This window comes from Octopus sinensis, linkage group LG7 (genome assembly GCF_006345805.1).
Source record: "Octopus sinensis linkage group LG7, ASM634580v1, whole genome shotgun sequence".
NCBI classification, from domain to species: Eukaryota; Metazoa; Mollusca; class Cephalopoda; order Octopoda; family Octopodidae; genus Octopus; species Octopus sinensis.
In genome coordinates, this window is record NC_043003.1 from 76,862,893 (window position 1) to 76,887,097 (window position 24,205).

Below are 24,205 nucleotides of genomic sequence, written 5' to 3' on the forward strand. Positions count from 1 at the left end.
ACTCAGCGGTTCGACAGAAAAGACATATAGAATAAGCATAAGCAACAGGCTTACAAACTTACAAAAATATGTCCAGGGCTCGATTTTTTCGACCAAAGGGTGGTACTACAGCATGACCACAGTCAGATGACTGAAACGAGTAAAAGAATAAAAGAATATATATATATAATATAAATCCTGTTCTGTTTGTGTGTGTAAAAGTTTATAACGGCCGTGTTTTTCAATTGATTTTCTCCAAACTGGGAACATATATTACTTATGTACGAGGGATGGTATTAGACTCTTACAATTTTTCACATGATATGTAACGGATACGCCTGTGGGCAGAAAACATCCATTCCTGGGTTACGTGTTGAAGGGAGGTAAATTTTACGAAGTAACTCTCAGAAATTGTCTCCCTTACATCTACTGGTCATTTCAAAAAATTGCTTTTTATATTAGATTCCCGTCTTTGAATATTTTAAGATATTTACTTCCGGTTTTCTAGCGTCAGTCATGTCTCTGTCCATCTCTCTCTATCTATCTATCTATCTATCTATCTCTATCTCTCTATATCTCTCTGTCTATATCTCTCTTTCCATCTCTATTTCTATATCTATCTATCTTTCTGTATCTATCTGTCTATATCTTATCTATCTATATCTATCCTATCCATCTAACTAGTTAGCTCGCTCTCTCCTCCTCGCTCTATATCTCACTCTCTATTGTTTTCACTTTCATTTTCCAGACGCTCTTGTTTTCATTTTAAGTTCAATCGCTATTGTTTTCATAGTAAGTTTTCAATTGCTATTTACAAACAACAACGAAAAATTACTGACAGAAAGAAGTTCACAATTACGGATGAAGTAAATTCATACATAAATTATTGACAGAAGTAACCTCATGAATTTCACGTCAATCCGTACACTTCGTTAAATTTGCCTAGAATTTTTTTTTTTACTTTTGCAATGTTGTGTGTTTTTTGGTTGTTGTCAGAATTATTGATAAAGGTAAGTTCATAATTTAGTGATAGAATTAACTTCAAAAATTTCACTTAAATCCGTACACTTAGTTAAATTCCCTAAAAAATTATATTTGCAACGTTTTTCTGTTTTTCTGTTGTTAACGGCATTTTTCTGATTGCGTCAATAAGTGACAAATTTCGCTTCAATCGGTACAATTCTTTATTTTCCGTAAAATGTTCTTCTTTCCTTTCTGCTCGTCGTATTAAGAATATAATTTCTGTTACTCTGTTATTTTCATTGTTTACTATCTCCTGCACTCGTGTATTTCTGTATACATATATAACCACGCCGAGAAGGAAGGTGTCAAATTTGTCTACAATGTCAATGTCAGCCAACAGAATGTCTCTGGCTAGGGAAGGCGAGACAGCTGCAGAAAAAGAAACATACCAAGAAACGAACAGACTGTCCACTGCAAAAGACAGAACATCTCAAAGTGATGAACAAATGTATGTACGGCTGACAAGGAATAGGATCTTCATTGCAGAACGAAGAGCAGTTGCAACAGCTAAGGGAAGCAATTTTTATGAAGCAGCTTTCAATGAGGATCCAGCAGTTCATTATGCAAATGACACTAGAGTTTCCAACTTAGTGCAGACATTGTAAAGCAAGGAAGTGACCTGGTGAGACATCTGCAGTGGTGGAAAACTTCTTGCAATCCTCCAACCTCCAGACTTATTGAAAAACCGCTATCATCAACTAACCAAGATTCCAAGCACTTCCGAAACAAAATTAGACAATACAATGCTGCACTACAGATGACATCATTTGGAGCTGCAAGAGATCTAACGGAGCCAGGATTCATGCAAACTATCAAAATCTAGGTCAGATTTATCATCGGATTGGCTCTTTTCTACCGCTTTCAAATGAATCACCAAAATCAGCCTCTCGTTGTTTGTAATCTGTATACAAAATGTGTTTTTGTATTACCTGCACTTACTTTCTATATACATATATAAGTTTAAACTTTCTTTTAACATTTCACTTAACTTCTATGTTGCAAGCTGGCATGGGTTGGAGAGTTATTAATGTAGAAAGCTGCTATCTCAACTACTATCAGTTGAGACCTGCGTAATCTAGACGGCATTCTAAAATTTCATTCTTCTCTTTTACCCGCGTAACACCGAGTATTTCTGCTAGTATGTATATATGTGCATATATATATATATATATATATATATATGAGGCGAGAGATATATACCTACGTATATATGTATATAAATATAAGTAATTTTATTATATATGTTCATAAATATATGCCTATATAATTAGGTATACTGTCTCACACACTCAAAGAAACACTCCCATATGCATGCGCTCACTCACAAAGACACTCTGTCCACACACACACGCACACACACACACACACACACACACACACACACACACACACAAACCTTCAATAAAATTAGCACAGCTCACTTTTTTTTTATCGACTTGGGTTACACCGAACCATTGCTTTCCTATCAGCTATTGTCCCTTTGAAGGTATTTAATAATTTACACATTTATCAATCGATAGTAGCTTTCTTTTTTGTTATTTAATTAACCACAAAAGCTGCCGTTAGATTTTATAGGCTAATATTTCCTCCTTCTTTATATCCGCCATCTTACTTGGAATATTATATAATCCAATTAGCTCTTTCTAAATTACATTTGACATTTTCTCTTCCCCTACGTGTATGAATGTGCCTTTTTCTGTGCGTTTATATGTATGCACATTAAGTTTTGTTTGCATTTCGTATACGTATATCACGCATACATAAATATGTAAATGTACATATATAGTATGTATATGAATGAATGCATGTATGTGCGTAAGTTTTATTTGTGTGTGTGTACACACACACACACACACACATCACATATATATATATAATATATATATATATATATATATATACAGAGAGAGACAGACACACAGACACACAGACACACAGACGATTTTTCGTATGTACATGTATTTCTAAATATATATTTGCGCGTTTATGTCTATAGAAATGTAAAGCTGTATGCATTTTCAAATATGGGTACGCGTGTAATATTTATATGCCAGTGCGTATTTTGTGTTCAATGGGTGGGATTATGAATGAATTATGAAGATATGTGTAGATATGTGTTCGTACCCAGAGATATCGCACTATGAATGTGTGCGTGCGTGTGTATGTGTGTGTGTGAATATGTGTGCGCGCACGCGTTTTTTAAGGATATGTATGTGCGAGTTTTATATGCAACACCCATATTGCAGTAGCAACAAACATATATATATACACATACATATACATATATACATATATATACATATATATATACATATATAATATATATATATAATATATATATATATATATATATATTATATATATATATATATATATATATATATATGTATATATATATGTATATATATGTATATATGTATATATGTATATATATATGTGTGTGTATATATATATATATATGTATGTATGTATGTATATGTGTGTGTGTATGAATATATGTGCTCCTTTATATGAATGATTGTAGGAGGCTGTGTGTGACGCTGAGATGTCGTAAATGGGTACGTCGTACGTATGAACATATCTCTCTACATATTGTTAAATACGTGATTACGCGTGCGTTATACACATATAATGGTATTCCTAAACAAGAGCTGTCTATGTATGCTATGTATATAATGAAATAGCTGCGCTAACATATGGAATGTATGCATCAACATATATTCACAAGCATGTACATATATTTACACAGTTATCGACATATATCTCTGTCCCAGCATCTCTCTGTCTATCTACAAATCTGTCCTTCCTATTTATCGTTATATATATACATATATGTGCATACACAAACATACGTGCATACATATGCATACATGTACATACATATACATATATATACATGTGTGCGTATTAATACATATATATATACGCGCACACAGGCATATATACATGTGTGTGTATTAATACATATATATATATATATATATATATATATATATATATATATATATATATATATATATATATATATATTATATATATATTTATATATATATATATATATTAATATATATATATATATACGCGCACACAGGCACGAAATGAATGTACATATTCACTACGACAAAATGAATATATATGTATGTGTGGATGTGCGTTAAATATATGCATAAACGTAAGAATAATAATAAAGTTAATAATAGTAATACATTAAATATGTGGGTACTTGTTTGTGTAAATGTACGAATATATATGTGTGTGTACGAATATATATGTATGTTTGTTTGTCTGTGTGTGTGTGTGTGTGTGCGTGTGTGGATACATACATACACAAATATATATCACGCATATATATATGCAGAGACACACAAGAATAAGTGCACAGTTGTATGTAATTGTTACGCCAAATATGAAACATTATATGAATTAATAAAGACTGAATACAGGAGAGATAATCAAATATTTGATAGCCAATGACACCTTTAATATTCAGCTGATAAAAAAACAAAATAATGAGAAAATTGCCACATATTGTATAAACGGCGACATTGAAGTGTAATATAGTTTCGTGTTTCTTTTTGTTTTTGTTTTTCTTTTCTCACCCTATCTGTCAAAGCATACACTTTCAAATACACTCACACACGCGCATATAAATACGTGAGTAGGTGTGCACGTGTGTGTGTTTATCTGTGCTGTTTTTGTGTCTGTGCCTGTGACTGTATGTAAATTGTTTAAAGATATGGAGTTTTTCTGTATACAGCACCAAAGCTCTCAGTATCGGCACCCAAGGTTCTTGCACACATAGAATCTTTGTCGGGTTTTGAGTACCGGTAATTAGTTCCTTGCCAAGGTTTCAATGTAAGCGCAAAGAAACACAGAATAGGTGAAGCGCCTTGGTTATTTGCATGAAAGCATGGTATAGAAGAAGTAACTAAGGGCCCTCAACATGCTCACACTCACACACACACACACACACACACACATACACACACACACACACACACACACACACACACACACACACATACATATATATATATATATATATATATATATATAAAACATGTATGCACGTATGGTTATATAGGTTTGTTCATGATCCTCGGTATGAAAATATATATTTATTTCAATTTGTATATCCACTGCGTATAATGTATATGCAAATGTGCTCACACACACAAACATACACCCATACGTACGTACATACATATATATGTGTGCATGTGTGTATGTGTGTGTTTATGTGTATGTATGCATGTATGACTTATCTTTGAGTTCATTTTAATGTGTTGAGAGAAGTCAAGCCGGTCGCTAACAAAGCGACAAGACTTTGGGAGTTAAGAGATTTCCCAGTGTTTCTAAATATGTGGTTGAGTTGATGTGCTGGTTGTATTGGTCGATGCATACACCCAAATGTGTGCATCGATTCTCAGAATTTTTATAATGTCTTACAAATCTACACTCTGCCACTAATACAATCGATTTGGAGAATCCGCGTCAGTTTCTTCTGCTCATCTTCTGTGAAACCGAATGTTTCTAAGTTTTCGTGCAAAATTGTTGGTACCTATAATGATAGGTACAAATAAGAATTCATAGTCACTGTACAAGACCTGTAAGTTCCGCATTATGTATGTATGTATGTATGTATGTATGTATGTATGTATGTATGTATGTATGTATGTATGTATGTATGTATGTATGTATTATGCATATACATATGTATGTATGTATTTACATATTCATATGTATATGTATATAGTATTTCTTCAGTGTATTTCTAACTTACGTAACTACCAGAGATATTAGATTTCCACTAAAGGTATTATTAGCTGATCTATTTCCAGCGAAGTGATGTGGTTTCTACAGTACTTAGTAGTATTAATAGTTATGATATATATATATAACAGATATAGGAAAAAGTATGATAGACAGAAGATAGTTTGTACATTTATTCCCTACGCACGCTTCACCATTGTGAATGCTATTTGCACCCTCTGTTCACATTGTAATTAGATGTAAATCCACAACAGTTCTTCAGGGGAACTCGTCATTACATTATGTTGATACATAACGTATTGAACTTTTCCTTTGAAGAAATCTTGTATATTTGCATCCAGTTGCTCCATGGACTACCTATGCTATGGATGCAAATAGCAACGATTGCGGAAAGCACCTTGCAAACAAATGGCCTACACTGCATCTAGTGTTTATCTTACATTTTCGTGTGTGTGTGTGTGTGTGTGTGTTGTGTGTGTGTGTGTGTGTGTGTGTGTGTGTGTGTGTGTATGTGTGTGTGTGTATGTGTGTGTGTGTGTTTGTGTGTGTGTGTGTGCGTGCGTGTGTGTGTGTGCGTGTATGTGTGTGTGTATTTGTATTGCATTTTCAAGGCATTTCATGCGAAGAAATGTATTGAAACTCGTATTTTGGCTGGCTCACTTTGCCAATAGGAATCACACACAATAATTCTATTTCACATTTTTTACTATTATTCTCCATCTTTTTACCCAATTAACTAATCGTTCGATCAATCAAAGAATCGTCTCCTTTTCTCCATTCACAGATTCATCAAGGAGGTACCCACATTCCCATCTACACTTTTTACTTGCATTTCATCAAATATTTAATTACGTGACATTTTAATTGTTACTAAATTTCTTTTTAAGTTTCCGCCTTTGGGAATTCCATATGGTATATTGCTATGACAGTACGTAAACATATGTTTTAGCCCCATATATATTCACATAATATTCATCTTTCACTTCTCCACGATTCTATTCACATAATTCTCTGTAGATTTTTTTCTCTCGCACAAGGACTTGTTTCATTAGTACACCGCTTATGCGTTTCATTTCAATCATTATATTCTCAACCAAATCAAACCTCTTTTTTCCTAATTTAATAATACTTCTGTTCTACAATTTCACATGATATTTCTCTGTTATCAACAACTTAAGTCTCTGCTTGCAAGTTTTATTTTCTTCGTTTCACAATTTATACAAATAACTTACGGTAATTACACGGCTTCCTTGAGATTTTATCGGTAATAACCATAAAATATTATTAACCAAACCACAAAATGTTATCTATTCTACAATATAGTTAGTGTATATTTTAACGATCTTACTAAATTGATCTTAAGTTACTTAGTTCCTGTAAATGAAATAATTTCAAAAGTCACCGTCAGATAATCTCATTTGATATTCGCCGTTTTTTTATTATCTAATTTCAAAACCCTTGTATTAGCGTCGTTCAGTCGCTTAAATAGATAAATCCTACCACATTTATCTCTAACAATTTTTAGTTGATACATATATTTCAGAATAAAGGGATAATTTTATTTATTCTTTTCCAAATACTTATCTCTTCTAGACTAATTATTTCTACTTTAACCTCTTTAAGTTTCTACACATCATAGGCAATAGAAAGAACGTACATCTTACAAGCGATACTGTTTTTCTTTTCTGTTTTTCTTTTTCTTTTACATTTATACATTCTACTGTTAATGTGTTAATGTAATTTAAATTAGATATCTTTTCTTATAACACAGAACGTTCATATTACCCATATTATTTTAAAACAAATACTTTTAACTTTAGAATACTTTGAAATTTTTAATTTCATTTTCCTGTTCGACCAAATAAAATTATTTCACTGATACAATAAAAAACATCTTAACAGGCACTGTGAAAAAGTTAATGACTTTCCGACTGGCAAAGGACACGCTTAAAGGTCTGTACAAAACACCCACCACGTAAAATTTTCAAATTTAATTTTAAATAATTTCTTCGGTGATTCTGTAAACAACATTCATTCTTTTTGTACGTAGCCGAAAAATACTCCTCGACGAAAGAGCATCGAAATCGTTTTAATGGTACAGAAAGGTTCACTAATTTTCTCACGAGGGTTCGAAATATCTCATTCTTTGAACACAAGACCAAATACGCTTTTTATAGGCGCATCCCACTTTACTACTGCTGATTATTGCTATCATTTTGAACAATAGAACATGTTGGATGTTACATTTTGGAGACTTCAGCAATCCAATAGAACATAAGGACCATTCATCGGTATTAATGTTATTGACGGAGAGACATAACTTAAAATTGAAAACATGTAAGTGAATCCTAAAGAATGAGTACCAGGCTTAAAAATGTTTTAATCAAAAACCAGAAAACGGTCGCCTGAGTTCATTCATTCGGCTAAAAAGATATGTTACTATTTTTCAACCTCCTATTTCCATTATACGATTTCACAGATGATGATAAAACACAACACTGGTGTACAGATACAGATATAAATTTTTAAATGTGTGTATTCTAATATTGTTCGCTCTAAAGGCGGTGAGCTGCTAGAATCGTTGCTACGCCGGACGAAATATTTAGCAGTACCTCGCCGGACGAAATATTTAGCAGTACCTCGCTCGTCATTACAATCTGAGTTCAAATTCCGCCGAGGTTGACTTTGCATTTCATTCTTTCAGGGTCGATAATAAGTATTAGTGAAACACTAAGGTCGATGTAATCAACTGATCCCCTAACCCGAAATTGCTGCCCTTGTGGTAAAATTTGAAACAATTATTATTATTGTTACTATTATTATTATTATTATTATTATTATTATTATTATTATTATTATTATTATGATTATTATTATTATTATTATGAGTATTATTATTATTATTATTATTATTATTATTGAGTGAGAGAGTAGTGCATGCCATCAAAGTGACACTGGGGTAAAATATACGAAGCCCAGTATACCCATCATGACTACACGTCTGATAAAGGTACACTAAGCAAATGCATCACAACCATGTGTGCGCGACATGGTTGTTAAACAGCACATGACCTTGTAGGTGGGGCCTAGTTAGAATTTTCTTCTGGTCGAGTAGTCCATCACGCTCAAAAGGTCCCTTAATAAGGGTTCTTTAAGGATGTTGAACGAAACATCCATGTTTCCAAAGGTGAATTATTCAAACACCAAACAATTCCTCTTAACACATGGTTATTATGCTCCCCCCACTACTGCTCGTGATCAGAGAGGCACATATCATCAGTCACTAAGAGACTTGCTCAACTGGTTATGGTCAAACAACTGGCAGGCAAATCTATAGTATTGAGCAGAATATTTGCTGTAACCCATCTTTTATATCAAGACAAAACAATGTACATGATAACACTTCGAATCATTTAAGATCAGAAGCCACGAGAGCCACTGCCTGGTACTGCACCAGGTCATTTGATGCTATCCCACTCCTTCTGCTCGTGATAAGAGATACACATATCTTCAACCACTAAGGGACATGGTCAACTGGTTAAGGTCAAACAACTGACAAGCAAATCTGTGGTATTGAGCAAAATATTTGCTGTAGCCCATCTTTTATACCAAGACAAATAAATGTACATGATAACACTTCGACTCAGTTAAGATCAGAGCCACGGCCTGGTACTGCATCGGGGCATTTTATTATTTTATTATCATTATTATTATTATTATTATTATTATTATTATTATTATTATTATTATTATTATTATTATTATCATTATTATTATTATTATTATTATTATTATTATTATTATTATTATTATTACTATTATTATTATTATGCTGGATGAAATGCTTAGCGGTATTTCGACCGTCCTCTACATTCTGAGTTCATATTCCTCGGAGGTCGACTTTACCTTACCTCCTCTAAAGGTCGATAAATTAAGTAATAGTTGAGTACTGGGGTCAATGTAATCGACCTTCTTCCTTCCCCAAATTTGAGGCCTTGTGCCTCCAATAGAAAGCCATTCTGCAGGCTCGCCGCCAGAATGGCTTGCACGCCAAGTAAAATACTTAGCGGCATTTCGTCCTTCACATTCTGAGTTGAAATTCTGCCGAAGTTAGTTTAGCTTTTCCTACTATCAGGTTCGATAAAATAAACACCAGTTGAACCCTGGGATCGTTGTAATCCACTTATCACCCAAAATTTTAAATCCATTGCGAGCTCTATGTAAATCCCCACCCCCACTATTTTTTCTGTCGTTTTTTTTTGGCATTTCCCTCTTTGTTGTCTTCTCAACATCTTATTCCCACGGGGACCAAGAAAAGAAATAATTATTTTTTATATTATCAATTAATTTACTGAGTTTATAGAGTGTCGGGTAAAATACCTTACGGTAATTATTTCTTTCTCGTTTGCAATTCAAAGAATCACCGGTGTCATCTTTGATTTCAATCCCACCGGGATGTATAAAGTAAAGTACACGTCAAGTTCAGCTGCCCCTCCCCTCAAAAATTACCGACTTTGTACCTAAATTAGCAATATTTATTTTTCCTGATTACAATATAATCAATGTTTCACAACATTCTTGCTTTTTTTTTCTCATCGTCTTCCTGTTTTTTTCGTATTTTTATTCGTTTCATCTATTTTACTACGTTTCTAGATTCCTTCTCTTCCTTTTCCTTAACTTCTTTTTCTCCTAATTTTCCACCTTCTTCTTCTTCTTCCTCCTCCTCCTCCTCTTCTTCGTCTTCTTCTTCTTCTTCTTGTCTTATTATTATTATTATTATTGTTGTTGTTGTTGTTGTTGTTATTATTATTATTATTATTATTATTATCATTATTGCTATTATTATTATTATTGTCCTTCTTTTTTTCTTTTTGTTATATTTTTCTCCTTCTTCTTTTCCTTCTCCTTCTCCTGCTCCTCTCCTCCTTCTCCTTCTCCTCCTCCTTCCCTCCTTCTCCTCCTCCTCCCCTCCTTCTCCTCTTTCTTTTTCCTCTTCTTCTCATTTTTCTCCTCTCTATCTTCTTTTCCACCATTTCTGTTTTTTTTTTTTTTACGCCATCTTTTCCTTGTTATTCACAACGTTGTTGTAGTCCTTGTGGTATTTAATGATAGAGAAATATCCTGTGAAATGTCGCAGGTGCGAATATTCACTTCGTGAAATACCTGAATCACTAATTAGATGATGAGGTTGAGAAAAAGTATTCGTTCGAGAGGTTTCTGCATGTATATGTTGTTTGTTTTTTAGAGTGTGTGTGAGCGTATGTGTGTGTGTGTATTTGTGTGTGTATGCACGCCCGCGACTGTAAGTGTGCTTATGTTTTATATGCGTATGTTCCTGTGTGTAAATGCTCTGTATCTGTCTGAAGATATGTGTATGTCTTTCATTTATTTGTTCTATGCGTGCCTGTGCCTGCCTGTGTGTATATTGCGCGATAGCATGTGTGTAGAATAAATTTTATTTCTGTTGTCTTTATGACTATGGATGCTATCTCTATGCTTATATAACTAAATGTGCTTTTTGTTGGAAATTTTTCATCTTCACAAACTCTTTCATTGAGAAGATATTAGAAGTCCTATGGCATCACAAAATTTCTATTCATGGCTAATGCAAGGAAGGATCAGGTTTGTTGAAACCATTATATATGTGACAAATACCGCGTGAATACTTCATGAGGTATTGCTTTCGAATAAGTATTAAATTTTGGCACAAGGCCAGCAATTTCGGGGAAAGGTTAAGTCGATTATATCCAACACTGAACTCAGCAGATATTTAGTTCATCGTCTCCGAAAGGCTGAAAGGCAAAATCGACCACGGTGGAATTTGAACTCAAAACATAAAGACGCACGAAATGTCGCTAAGAATTTTGTCTGGTACGCTAGCTATCGTTCCAGCTCGACGCCTTAAGTTGTTAGTTGCAAATTTTGGCACAAGGCCTGTAAGATCAGGGGTTGGTATTGCGTAAATCTATTAAATCGACTCCAGTACTCAACTGGTATATAATTTATCGACTCCGAAAGAATGAAAGGCAAAGTCGATCTCGGAATTGAACTCAGAACATGAAGACGGGTGAAACGCCGCTAAGCGTTTTGCTCGACATGTTAACGATTCTGCCAGCTCGCTGCCTTAAGATGTTAGTAAAAGTATTGAAGTATGTTCAGTCGTTGAGCTTGATTTCCAACTGTAATCTTTCCATTAATTTATTTTACTGCTCTCCTTGTGAAGGATGCGCAGCCACATGCTCTACATTTTGTATATTATGATCATAAACGTATATAAGACATCGATGTAATTCGTAGCTTAAAATATTCGTGTAATGGCCGAAAGCACCATTTTATGAAGAGTTTTACGTTGGCATATAGTAATGTATCCGAAACAGTATAATTTTTAGTTTTATTGGAATCTATATGCACCTGCAGCAGTAAAATCGCCACTAGATCTCTGATCCATCTACGAAGTAAAATATTGTAAGTAATAAATCTAGCAACAACAATATTACAGTTACTTGCTGAAGAAAAGTATGAATGTACAAATTTTAAATAACACTATCAGGATTATAAACTGTTTCGTACTTTAATAAACCTGATCTGGCACTGACCGATTGCTTTTGTTCTTTTAATATATATATATTTGAACATGAATCGTCATTCTCTTCATGAAAATGCGTGTACCTATATTAAATTTTATATCAGTAAGGATTAGGGAATTTCGTGATTAGGGAAGATGTTCAATTGTTGATAGAAATACGTGGCAAAAGTCTTTATGGACACCATTTTGATGCACTACCTTGTCTATTGCATAGAACTGCATTCCGTTGCTGTTGTACTGTTACCACCACTAATGGCACAACTTTCATGTTCTTCTCGTGCGTAGCTTCATGACGGTATAAATTACAGATAGGGCTACTGCAGGGTAACGTGACATGCTAATCATTGCAAGGGGTTGGATCACATTACATTCTTCTGTCTTAAAAATATACAAGCACATTGGATGCTGTGGATATAAACAGTTTTTCTCGGAGAACGCCGGCCCAGACCGAGTAAAATCTGTGAGAGAAGAATTTCTGAAGCAAAACTAATCAAACCATCGTTTGTATGTATGTATGTATGTATGTATGTATGTATGTATGTATGTATGTATGTATGTATGTATGTATGTATGTATGAATGAATGAATGCATGTATGTATGTAGGTATGTATATATGTATGTATGCATGTATATATATATATAGAGAGAGAGAGAAATAGGGAGAGAGAGAGAGCTAGATAGATAGATAGATAGATAGATAGATAGATAGATAGATAGATAGATAGATAGATAGATAGATAGATAGATAAATAGATAGATAGACAGACAGTTATATATATATATATATATATATATATATATATATATATATATATATATATATATATATTATATATATATATATATACATACATATACACATACAAGCATATATATATATTGACGACCATGATTTTGAGTCTCAGTCTCAACTCATAGTTCGCCACTTCATCCCCGCACCATTATCCACACTGCCTTTCTGCCAGGCCCGATCTGTAGACCGTGCCTCTGCTCTTTCTCCTCGCATCTACCCCACCCTTGCCCGTCTCCCGTTTCCCTCACTTACCACCCCTCTATCCTACCCCTCAAACGCATCATTCTCAGAGACTTCCGGCGACCCCTCCACTTCGTACATCTCCCTTAAAATTTTATCCAAAAATGGTTTTCGCACTTTGCGATTTTGGCACCGCTAGCCATCCATACTATGTGATTTTGGCAACACTAACTTTCCATACTTTGTGATTTTGGCGCCGCTGGCCTTCCATACATTTTCCCCAAAGATTTTTCGAGAATTTTCACCGAAAATTTTACCCAAAAATTTTACGAAAATTTTCCCTAAAATATTTTTGAAAATTTTTACTGAAAACTTTCCCCAAAATTTTTCAAAAATTTTCACCGACATTTTTCCCAAAAAGTTTTTCGAAAATTTTTGCCGAAGATTTTCGCCAAAGATTTTTCGAAATTTTACCCAAAAATTTACGAAACTTTTCCCAAAAAATTTTTCAAAAAGTTTCAGATAATTTTACCAAAAGATTTTTCGAAAATTTTCACCAAAAATTTTCACCAAAAACTATTCGAAAATTTTCCCAAAATTTTCCCCAAAGGTATTTAGAAAATTTTCACCGAAAATTATCCCAAAAATATTACGAAAATTTTCCCTAAAAAATGTTTGAAAATTTTTGCCGAAAATTTTCCCCAAAGATTTTTCGAAAATTTTCACCAAAAATTTTCCGCAAAGACTGATCGAAAATTTTTCCAAAATTTTCCCCAAAAATTTTTCGGAAATTTTCTCCGAATATTTTACCCAATTTTATGAAAAATCTTCACCAAAAATTTCCCGTAAATTTTCATTTAAAATTTTACACTAAAATGGCTTGCCGTACTTTGTGATTTTGGCACCGCTAGTCTTCCATACTATGTCATTTTGGCATCGCTGGCTTCCATACTTTGTGATTTTGGCACCGCTGGCCTTCCATACTTTGTAATTTTGGCGCCGCTGGCCTTCTATACATTGTAATTTTGAAACTACTGGCCTTCCATACTTTGTGATTTTGGCACTGCTGGCCTTCCATACTTTGTGATTTTGGCACAGCTGGCTTTCCTTACTTTCTGATTTTGGCACCGCTGGCCTTCCATACTTTGTGATTTTGGAATTTTCACCGAAAATCTTTCCGAAAATTTTTACCGAAAAATTTCCCCAAACATTTTTCGAAAATGTTCGCCATAAAAATGATATCGACGTTTATAGACTTCAAGCATATGGAATATATTCGTTAGATGGTTTTTCGAAAATTTTCACCAAAAATTTTGCCCGAAAATTTTTCGAAAATTTTCACCGAAAATTTTCATCAAAAATTTTTCGAAAATATTGACCGAAAATTATACCCAAAAATAGATTTATGTTATTGCTAAAGATAGATTTTTATGTGGCTGCTTTCTGTGTATATATAGATTGAATTCTGGTTTACTACTACAGTCAAGATGCCTCACCATCCACGATACACTAGATTCTGCTTTACACTTAACAACTATGACGATGTCGACGTTTATAGACTTTAGCATATATAGCATATTCGTTATATGGTTTTCTGAAGATTTTTACCGAAAATTTTAACAAAAACATTTTATCCAAAAATTTTTAAAAATTTTTGACGAAAATTTTCCCCAAAGATTTTTCGAAATTTTACCCAAAAATTTACGAAAATTTTCCCCAAAGATTTTTCGAAAATTTTCACCAAAAATTTTCCGCAAAGACTGATCGAAAATTTTTCCAAAATTTTCCCCAAAAATTTTTCGGAAATTTTCTCCGAATATTTTACCCAATTTTATGAAAAATTTTCACCAAAAATTTCCCGTAAATTTTCATTTAAAATTTTACACTAAAATGGCTTGCCGTACTTTGTGATTTTGGCACCGCTAGTCTTCCATACTATGTCATTTTGGCATCGCTGGCTTTCCATACTTTGTGATTTTGGCACCGCTGGCCTTCCATACTTTGTAATTTTGGCGCCGCTGGCCTTCTATACATTGTAATTTTGAAACTACTGGCCTTCCATACTTTGTGATTTTGGCACTGCTGGCCTTCCATACTTTGTGATTTTGGCACAGCTGGCTTTCCTTACTTTCTGATTTTGGCACCGCTGGCCTTCCATACTTTGTGATTTTGGAATTTTCACCGAAAATCTTTCCGAAAATTTTTACCGAAAAATTTCCCCAAACATTTTTCGAAAATGTTCGCCATAAAAATGATATCGACGTTTATAGACTTCAAGCATATGGAATATATTCGTTAGATGGTTTTTCGAAAATTTTCACCAAAAATTTTCACCAAAAATTTTGCCCGAAAATTTTCATCAAAAATTTTTCGAAAATTTTCACCAAAAATTTTGCCCGAAAATTTTTCGAAAATATTGACCGAAAATTATACCCAAAAATAGATTTATGTTATTGCTAAAGATAGATTTTTATGTGGCTGCTTTCTGTGTATATATAGATTGAATTCTGGTTTACTACTACAGTCAAGATGCCTCACCATCCACGATACACTAGATTCTGCTTTACACTTAACAACTATGACGATGTCGACGTTTATAGACTTTAGCATATATAGCATATTCGTTATATGGTTTTCTGAAGATTTTTACCGAAAATTTTAACAAAAACATTTTATCCAAAAATTTTTAAAAATTTTTGACGAAAATTTTCCCCAAGATTTTTCGAAATTTTACCCAAAAATTTTACGAAAATTTTCCCCAAAAAATTTTTGAAAATTTTTGCCGAAAATTTTACCCAAAAATTTTTCAAAAATTTTCAACGAAAATTTTCCCCAAAAAATTTTTCGTAAATTTTTGCCGAAAATTTTCCCCAAAGGTTTTTCGAAAATTTTAACCAAAAAATTTTACGAAAATTTTCCACAAAAATTTTTCGAAAAGTTTCAGAGAGTTTTCCCGAAAAATTTTTCGAAAATTTTCATCAAAAACTGTTCGAAAATTTTTCCAAAATTTTCCCCAAAAAATTTTTCGGAATTTTCTCCGAATATTTTACCCAATTTTATGAAAAATCTTCACCAAAAATTTCCCGTAAATTTTCATTTAAAATTTTACACTAAAATGGCTTGCCGTACTTTGTGATTTTGGCACCGCTAGTCTTCCATACTATGTCATTTTGGCATCGCTGGCTTCCATACTTTGTGATTTTGGCACCGCTGGCCTTCCATACTTTGTAATTTTGGCGCCGCTGGCCTTCTATACATTGTAATTTTGAAACTACTGGCCTTCCATACTTTGTGATTTTGGCACTGCTGGCCTTCCATACTTTGTGATTTTGGCACAGCTGGCTTTCCTTACTTTCTGATTTTGGCACCGCTGGCCTTCCATACTTTGTGATTTTGGAATTTTCACCGAAAATCTTTCCGAAAATTTTTACCGAAAAATTTCCCCAAACATTTTTCGAAAATGTTCGCCATAAAAATGATATCGACGTTTATAGACTTCAAGCATATGGAATATATTCGTTAGATGGTTTTTCGAAAATTTTCACCAAAAATTTTGCCCGAAAATTTTCATCAAAAATTTTTCGAAAATATTGACCGAAAATTATACCCAAAAATAGATTTATGTTATTGCTAAAGATAGATTTTTATGTGGCTGCTTTCTGTGTATATATAGATTGAATTCTGGTTTACTACTACAGTCAAGATGCCTCACCATCCACGATACACTAGATTCTGCTTTACACTTAACAACTATGACGATGTCGACGTTTATAGACTTTAGCATATATAGCATATTCGTTATATGGTTTTCTGAAGATTTTTACCGAAAATTTTAACAAAAACATTTTATCCAAAAATTTTTAAAAATTTTTGACGAAAATTTTCCCCAAAGATTTTTCGAAAATTTTACCCAAAAATTTTACGAAAATTTTCCCCAAAAAATTTTTGAAAATTTTTGCCGAAAATTTTACCCCAAAAATTTTTCAAAAATTTTCAACGAAAATTTTCCCCAAAAATTTTTCGTAAATTTTTGCCGAAAATTTTCCCCAAAGGTTTTTCGAAAATTTTAACCAAAAAATTTTACGAAAATTTTCCACAAAAATTTTTCGAAAAGTTTCAGAGAGTTTTCCCGAAAAATTTTCGAAAATTTTCATCAAAAACTGTTCGAAAATTTTTCCAAAATTTTCCCCAAAAATTTTTCGGAAATTTTCTCCGAATATTTTACCCAATAATTTGTCGAAAATTTTCTCAAAAGATTTCCTGTAAATTTTCATTCAAAATTTTACCCAAAAATGGCTTTCCGTACTTTACGATTTTAGCACCGCTAGCCTTCCATACTATGTGATTTTGGCATCGCTGGCTTTGCATACTTTGTGATCTTGGCACCACTGGCCTTCCATACATTGTAATTTTTGCACCGCTTGCCTTCCATACTTTGTGATTTTGGCACCGCTGGTTTTCCTTACTTTGTGATTTTAGCACCGCTGGCCTTCCATACTTTGTGATTTTGGCATTTTCGCCGAAAATTTTCACCGAAAATTTTCACCAAAAATTTTTCCTAAAATTTTTCGAAAATGTTTAACGATAAAACGATATAGACGTTTATAGACTTCAGCATATGTAGTATATTCATTAGATGGCGTTTCGAAAATTTTTACCGAAAATTTTGCCCCAAAATTTTTCGAAAATTTTCCTCAAATATTTTTTTAAAATGTTCCCCGAAACTTTTACCCAAAAATAGATTTATGTTATTGCTAAAAATAGATTTTTATATGGCTGCTTTCTGTGTATATATAGAGTGAATTCTGGTTTACTACTACAGTCAAGATGCCTCACCATCCACAATACACTAGATTCTGCTTTACACTTAACAACTATGACAATGTCGACGTTTATAGACTTCAGCATATATAGCAAATTCGTTATATGGTTTTCTGAAGATCTTCACCGAAAATTTTACCAAAAAACTTTATCCAAACATTTAAAAAATTTTTGACGAAAATTTTCACCGAAAATTTTACCCAAAAATTTTACGAAAATTTTCCCTAAAAAATTTTTGAAAATTTATACCGAAAATTTTGCCTAAAATTTTCCCCAAAGATTTGTCGAAAATTTTACCCAAAAATTTTACGAAAATTTTCCCCAAAAATTTTTCGAAAAGTTTCACTGAGTTTTTACAAAAAAATTTTCGAAAATTTTCATCAAAAATTTTCCCCTAAAACTGTCCGAAAATTTTTCCAGAATTTTCCCCAAAAATTTTTCGGAAATTTTCTCCAAATATTTTACCCAATAATTTGTCGAAAATTTTCACCAAAAATTTCCCGAAAATTTTCATTGAAAATTTTACCCAAAAATGGCTTTCCCTACTTTGTTATTTTGGCATCACTAGCCTTCCATACTATGTGATTTTGGATGATTTTGGCATCGCTGGCTTTCCATACTTTGTGATTTTGGCACCACTGGCCTTCCATACTTTGTAATTTTGGCACCGCTGGCCTTTCATACTTTGTAATTTTGGCACCGCTGGACTTCCATACTTTGTAATTTTGGCACTGCTGGCCGTCCATACTTTGTGATTTTGGCACCGCTGGCCTTCAATAATTTGTGATTTTGGCACAGCTGGCTTTCCTTACTTTGTGATTTTGGCACCGCTGGCCTTCCATACTTTGTGATTTTCGCATTTTTAACCAAAAATGTTTCCGAAAATTTTTCGAAAATTTTCAACGAAAAATTTCCCCAAAAATTTTTCGAAAATGTTCACCGAAAAAACGATATCGACGTTTATAGACTTCAGCATATGGAGTATATTAGATCTATTTTTGGGTAAAATTTTCGTTGAACATTTTCGAAAAATATTTGGTGAAAATTTTCGTTGAAAATTTTAGAAACATTTTTGGGTAAAATTTTCGGTAAAAATGCCAAAATCACAAAGTATGGAAGGACAGCGGTGCCAAAATCACAAAGTATGGAAGGCTAGCTTTGCCAAATTCACAAAGTATGAAAACCATTTTTGGGTTAAATTTTCAGTGAAAATATTCGGAAAAATTTGGTGAAAATTTTCGATAAATTTTTGGGTAAAATTTTCGGTGAAAATGCCAAAATCACAAAGTATGAAAGACCGGCGGTGCCAAAATCACAAAGTATTGAAGGCCAGCGGTGCAAATATCACAAAGTATGGAAGGCCAGCGGTGCCAAAATCACAAAGTGTGGAAAGACATTTTTGGGTAAAATTTTCAATGGAAATTTTCGGAAAAATTTGGTGAAAATTTTCGACAAATAATTGGAAAAAAATTTTCGAAAAATTTTTGGGAAACATTTTTGGTAATTTAACCAAAATATTTTCCCAATAATTTGTCGAAAATTTTCACCAAAAATTTTCCGTAAATTTCCACTGAAAGTTTTACCCAAAAAGGCCTTTCCATAGTTTCGGTGAAAATTTTCAAAAAACTATATAACGAAAATGCTCCATATGCTGAAGTCTATAAACGTCGACATCGTCATAGTTGTTAAGTGTAAAGCAGAATCTGGTGTATCGTGGATGGTGAGGCATCTTGACAGTAGTAGTAAACCAGAGTTCACTCTATATATACACAGAAAGCAGCCACATGAAACTCTATTTTTAGCAATAACATAAATCTATTTTTGTGAAAAAATCACAATGTATGGAAGGCTAGTGGTGCCAAATTCACAAAGTATGGAAAGCCATTTTGGGGCAAAATTTTCAGTGAAAATTTTCGACAAATTATTGGGTAAAATTTTCGGCTAAAATTTTCGAAAAATTCTGGGGAAAATTTTTGGGTAAAATTTTCGGTGAAAATTTTCGAAAAACCGTATAACGAATATGCTAAATATGCTAAAGTCTATAAATGACGGCATCGTCATAGTCGTTTAGTGTAAAGGAGAATCTGGTGTATCGTGGATGGTGAGGCATCTTGACAGTAGTGGTAAACCAGAATTCACTCTATATATACACAGAAAGCAGCCACATAAAAATCTATTTTTGGCAATAACATAAATCTCTTTTGGGTAAAATTTTCGGTGAAAATTTTCGAAAAACCATATAACGAATATGCTCCATATGCTGAAGTCTATAAACGTCGACTTCGTCATAGTTGTTAAGTGTAAAGCAGAATCTGGTGTATAGTGGATGGTGAGGCATCTTGACTGTGGTAGTAAACCAGAATTCACTCTATATATAAACAGAAAGCAGCCATAAAAAATCTATTTTTAGTTAAAACATAAATCTATTTTTGGGTAAAATTTTCGGTGAACAATTTCGAAAAATATTTGGGGAAAATTTTCGGAAAAAGTTTTGGCTAAAATTTTCGGTGAAAATGTTCGAAAAATTATCGGAAAATTTTCGGTGAAAATTTTCGAAAAATACTCGGCTAAAATTTTCGGTGAAAAGTTTCGAGAAACCATATAATGAATATGCTCCATATGCTGAAGTCTATAAACGTCGACTTCGTCATATTTGTTAACGTCGACATCGTCATAGTTGTTAAGTGTAAAGCAGAATCTGGTGTATCGTGGATGGTGAGGCATCTTGACAGTACTAGTAAACCAGAATTCACTCTATATATACACAGAAAGCAGCCACAAAAAAAATCTATTTTTAGCAATAACATAAATCTACTTTTGCGTAAAATTTTCGGTGAACAATTTCGAAAACTTTTGGCTAAAATTTTCGGTGAAAATGTTCGAAAAATTTTCGGAAAATTTTCGGTGAAAAGATTCGAAAAATCATATAACGAATATGCTCCATATGCTTAAGTCTATAAACGTCGACATAGTCATAGTTGTTAAGTGTAAAGCAGAATCTGGTGTATCGTGGATTGTGAGGCATCTTGACTGTACCGAAAATTTTATCTCTAGTAGTAGCAGCAGCCACATAAAAATCTTTTTTTAGCAATAACATAAATCTATTTTTCGGTAAAATTTTCTGTGAAAATTTTCGAACAATTTTTTTGGAAAATTTTTGAAAATTTTCGGTGAAAATTTTCGAAAAACTATATAATAAATATGCTCCATATGCTGAAGTCTATAAACGTCGACATCGCTTTCGGTTAAAATTTTGGGGTAAATTTTCGTGTAAAATTTTCGGTGAAAATTTTCGAAAATATTTGGTAAAATTTTTGGTGAAAATTTTCGAAAAAAACTTTGGGTAAAATTTTCGGTGAAAATTTTCAAATCATTTTGGGAAAAAATTTTCATTGAAAATTTTCGAAAAAATATATAACGAATATGCTCAATATGCTGATGACTATAAACGTCGACATCGTCATAGTTGTTAAGTGTAAAGCAGAATCTGGTGTATCGTGGATGGTGAGGCATCTTGTCAGTAGTAGTAAACCAGAATTCACTCTATATATAAACAGAAAGCAGCCTCAAAAATATCTATTTTTTGCAATAACATAAATCTATTTTTGGGTAAAATTTTCGTTGAACATTTTCGAAAAATGTTTTGGGTAAATTTTCGTTGAAAATTTACGAAAAATTTTAGGTGAAAATTTTCGAAGAATTTTTGGGTAAAATTTTCGGTAAAAATGCCATAATCACAAAGTATGGAAGGCCAGCGGTGCCAAAATCACAAAGTATGGAAAGCCAGCGGTGCCAAAATCACAAAATATGGAAGGCTAGCGGTGCCAAAACCACAAAATATGGAAGGCCAGCGGTGCAAAAATCAGAAAGTATGGAAGGCCAGCGGTGCAAAAATAACAAAGTGTGGAAGGCCAGCGGTGCCAAATTCACAAAGTATGGAAAGCCATATTTGGGTAAAATTTTCAGTGAAAATTTTCGACAAATTATTGGTTAAAATTTTCGGCGAAAAATTTTGAAAAATTTGGGAAAAATTTTTGGGTAAAACTTTCGGTGAAAATTTTCGAAAAACCACATAACGAATATGCTCCATATGCTAAAGTCTATAAGCGTCGACATTGTCATAGTCATTTAGTGTAAAGAAGAATCTGGTGTTACGTGGATGGTGAGGCATCTTGACAGTACTACTAAGCCAGAATTCTCTCTATATATACACAGAAAGCAGCCACAAAAATATCTATTTTTAGCAATAACATAAATCTATTTTTGGGTCAAATTTTCGGTGAACAATTTCGAAAAATATTTGGGGAAAATTTTCGGAAAATTTTCGAAAATTTTTGGCTAAAATTTTCGGTGAAAATGTTCGAAAATTTTTCGGAAAATCTATTTTTAGCAATAACATAAATCTATTTTTGGGTAAAATTTTTCGGTGAACATTTTCGAAAAATATTTGGGGAAAATTTTCGGAAAATTTTTGGTGAAAATTTACGAAAAATTCTTAGTTTAAACTTTCGGTGAAAATTTTCGAAAAAATATATAACGAATATGCTCCATATGCTGAAGTCTATAAACGTCGACTGTTGTATCGTGGATGGTGAGGCATCTTGACTGTAGTTGTAAACCAGAATTCACTCTATATATACACAGAAAGTAGTAGCGGCAGCCACATAAAAATCTATTCTTAGCAAAATTTTCGGTGAATATTTTCGAAAAATATTCGGGGAAAATTTTCGGTGAAATATTTCGAAAAATTTTCTGGTAAAATTTTCGGTGAAAATTTTCTAAAAACCATAACGAATATGCTCCATATGCTGAAGTCTATAAACGTCGATATCATTTTCGGTTAAAACTTTCGGAAAAATTTGGGGAAATTTTCGTACAAAATTTTCGGAAAAGTTTTGGTGAAAATTTTCGAAATATTTTTGGTGAAAATTTTCGAAAAATTTTTGGTGAAAATTTTCGAAAAATTTATGGGTAAAATTTTTGGTGAAAATTTTTGAAAAATCTTAGGGTATAATTTTCGGTGAAAATATTCGAAAATTTTTGGGGAAAATTTTCGGCAAAAATTTTCAAAAACTGGGTAAAATTTTCATTGAAAATTTTCGAAAAAATATATAGGGAATATGCTCCATATGGTGAAGACTATAAACGTCGACCTCGTCATAGTTGTTAAGTGTAAAGCAGAATCTGGTGTATCGTGGATGGTGAGGCATCTTGACAGTAGTAGTAAACCAGAATTCACTCTATATATACACAGAAAGCAGCCACATAAAATCTATTTTTAGCAATAACATGTCGACGTTTATAGACTTCAGTTTTTCGACAATTTTTACCGAAAATTTTAACCATTTGTAATATACGTATGTCCATACGCACGCACATACACACATATACACTCCCACACACCATACTCACATACACACACACGCTTGCGCACCTTAGTTTGTGGGGTTCATCGTTATCCTTATTATTATTATTATTGAGTGAGCGAGCAGAGCATGCCATCAAAGTGACACTGGGGTAAAATATATGAAGCCCAGTATACCCATCATGACTATCCGTCTGATAAGGGTACACCAGGCACATGCATCACAACCATATGTGCGCGACATGGTGATCTCATATCAAGATAAACAGCACATGACCTTGCAGGTGGAGCCCAGTTAGAATTTTCTTCAGATCGAGTAACCCATCCCGCTCAAAAGGTCCCTGAATAAGGGTTGTTTAAGGACGTTGAACGAAACACCCATGTTTCCAGAGGTGAATTATTCAAACCCCAAAGAATCCTTTTCAACACATGGCTATGATGCTTCCCCACTACTTCTGTTCGTGATCAGAGATGCACATATCGTCAGCCACTAAGGGACATGCTCAACTGGTTAAGGTCAAACAACTGACAAGCAAATCTGTGGTATTGAGCAGAATATTTGCTGTAGCCCATCTTTTATACCAAGACAAAACAATGTACATGATAACACTTCCAATCAGTTAAGATCAGAAGCCATGAGAGCCACTGCCTGGTACTGCATCAGGGCAATACTCCTCCAGTGCT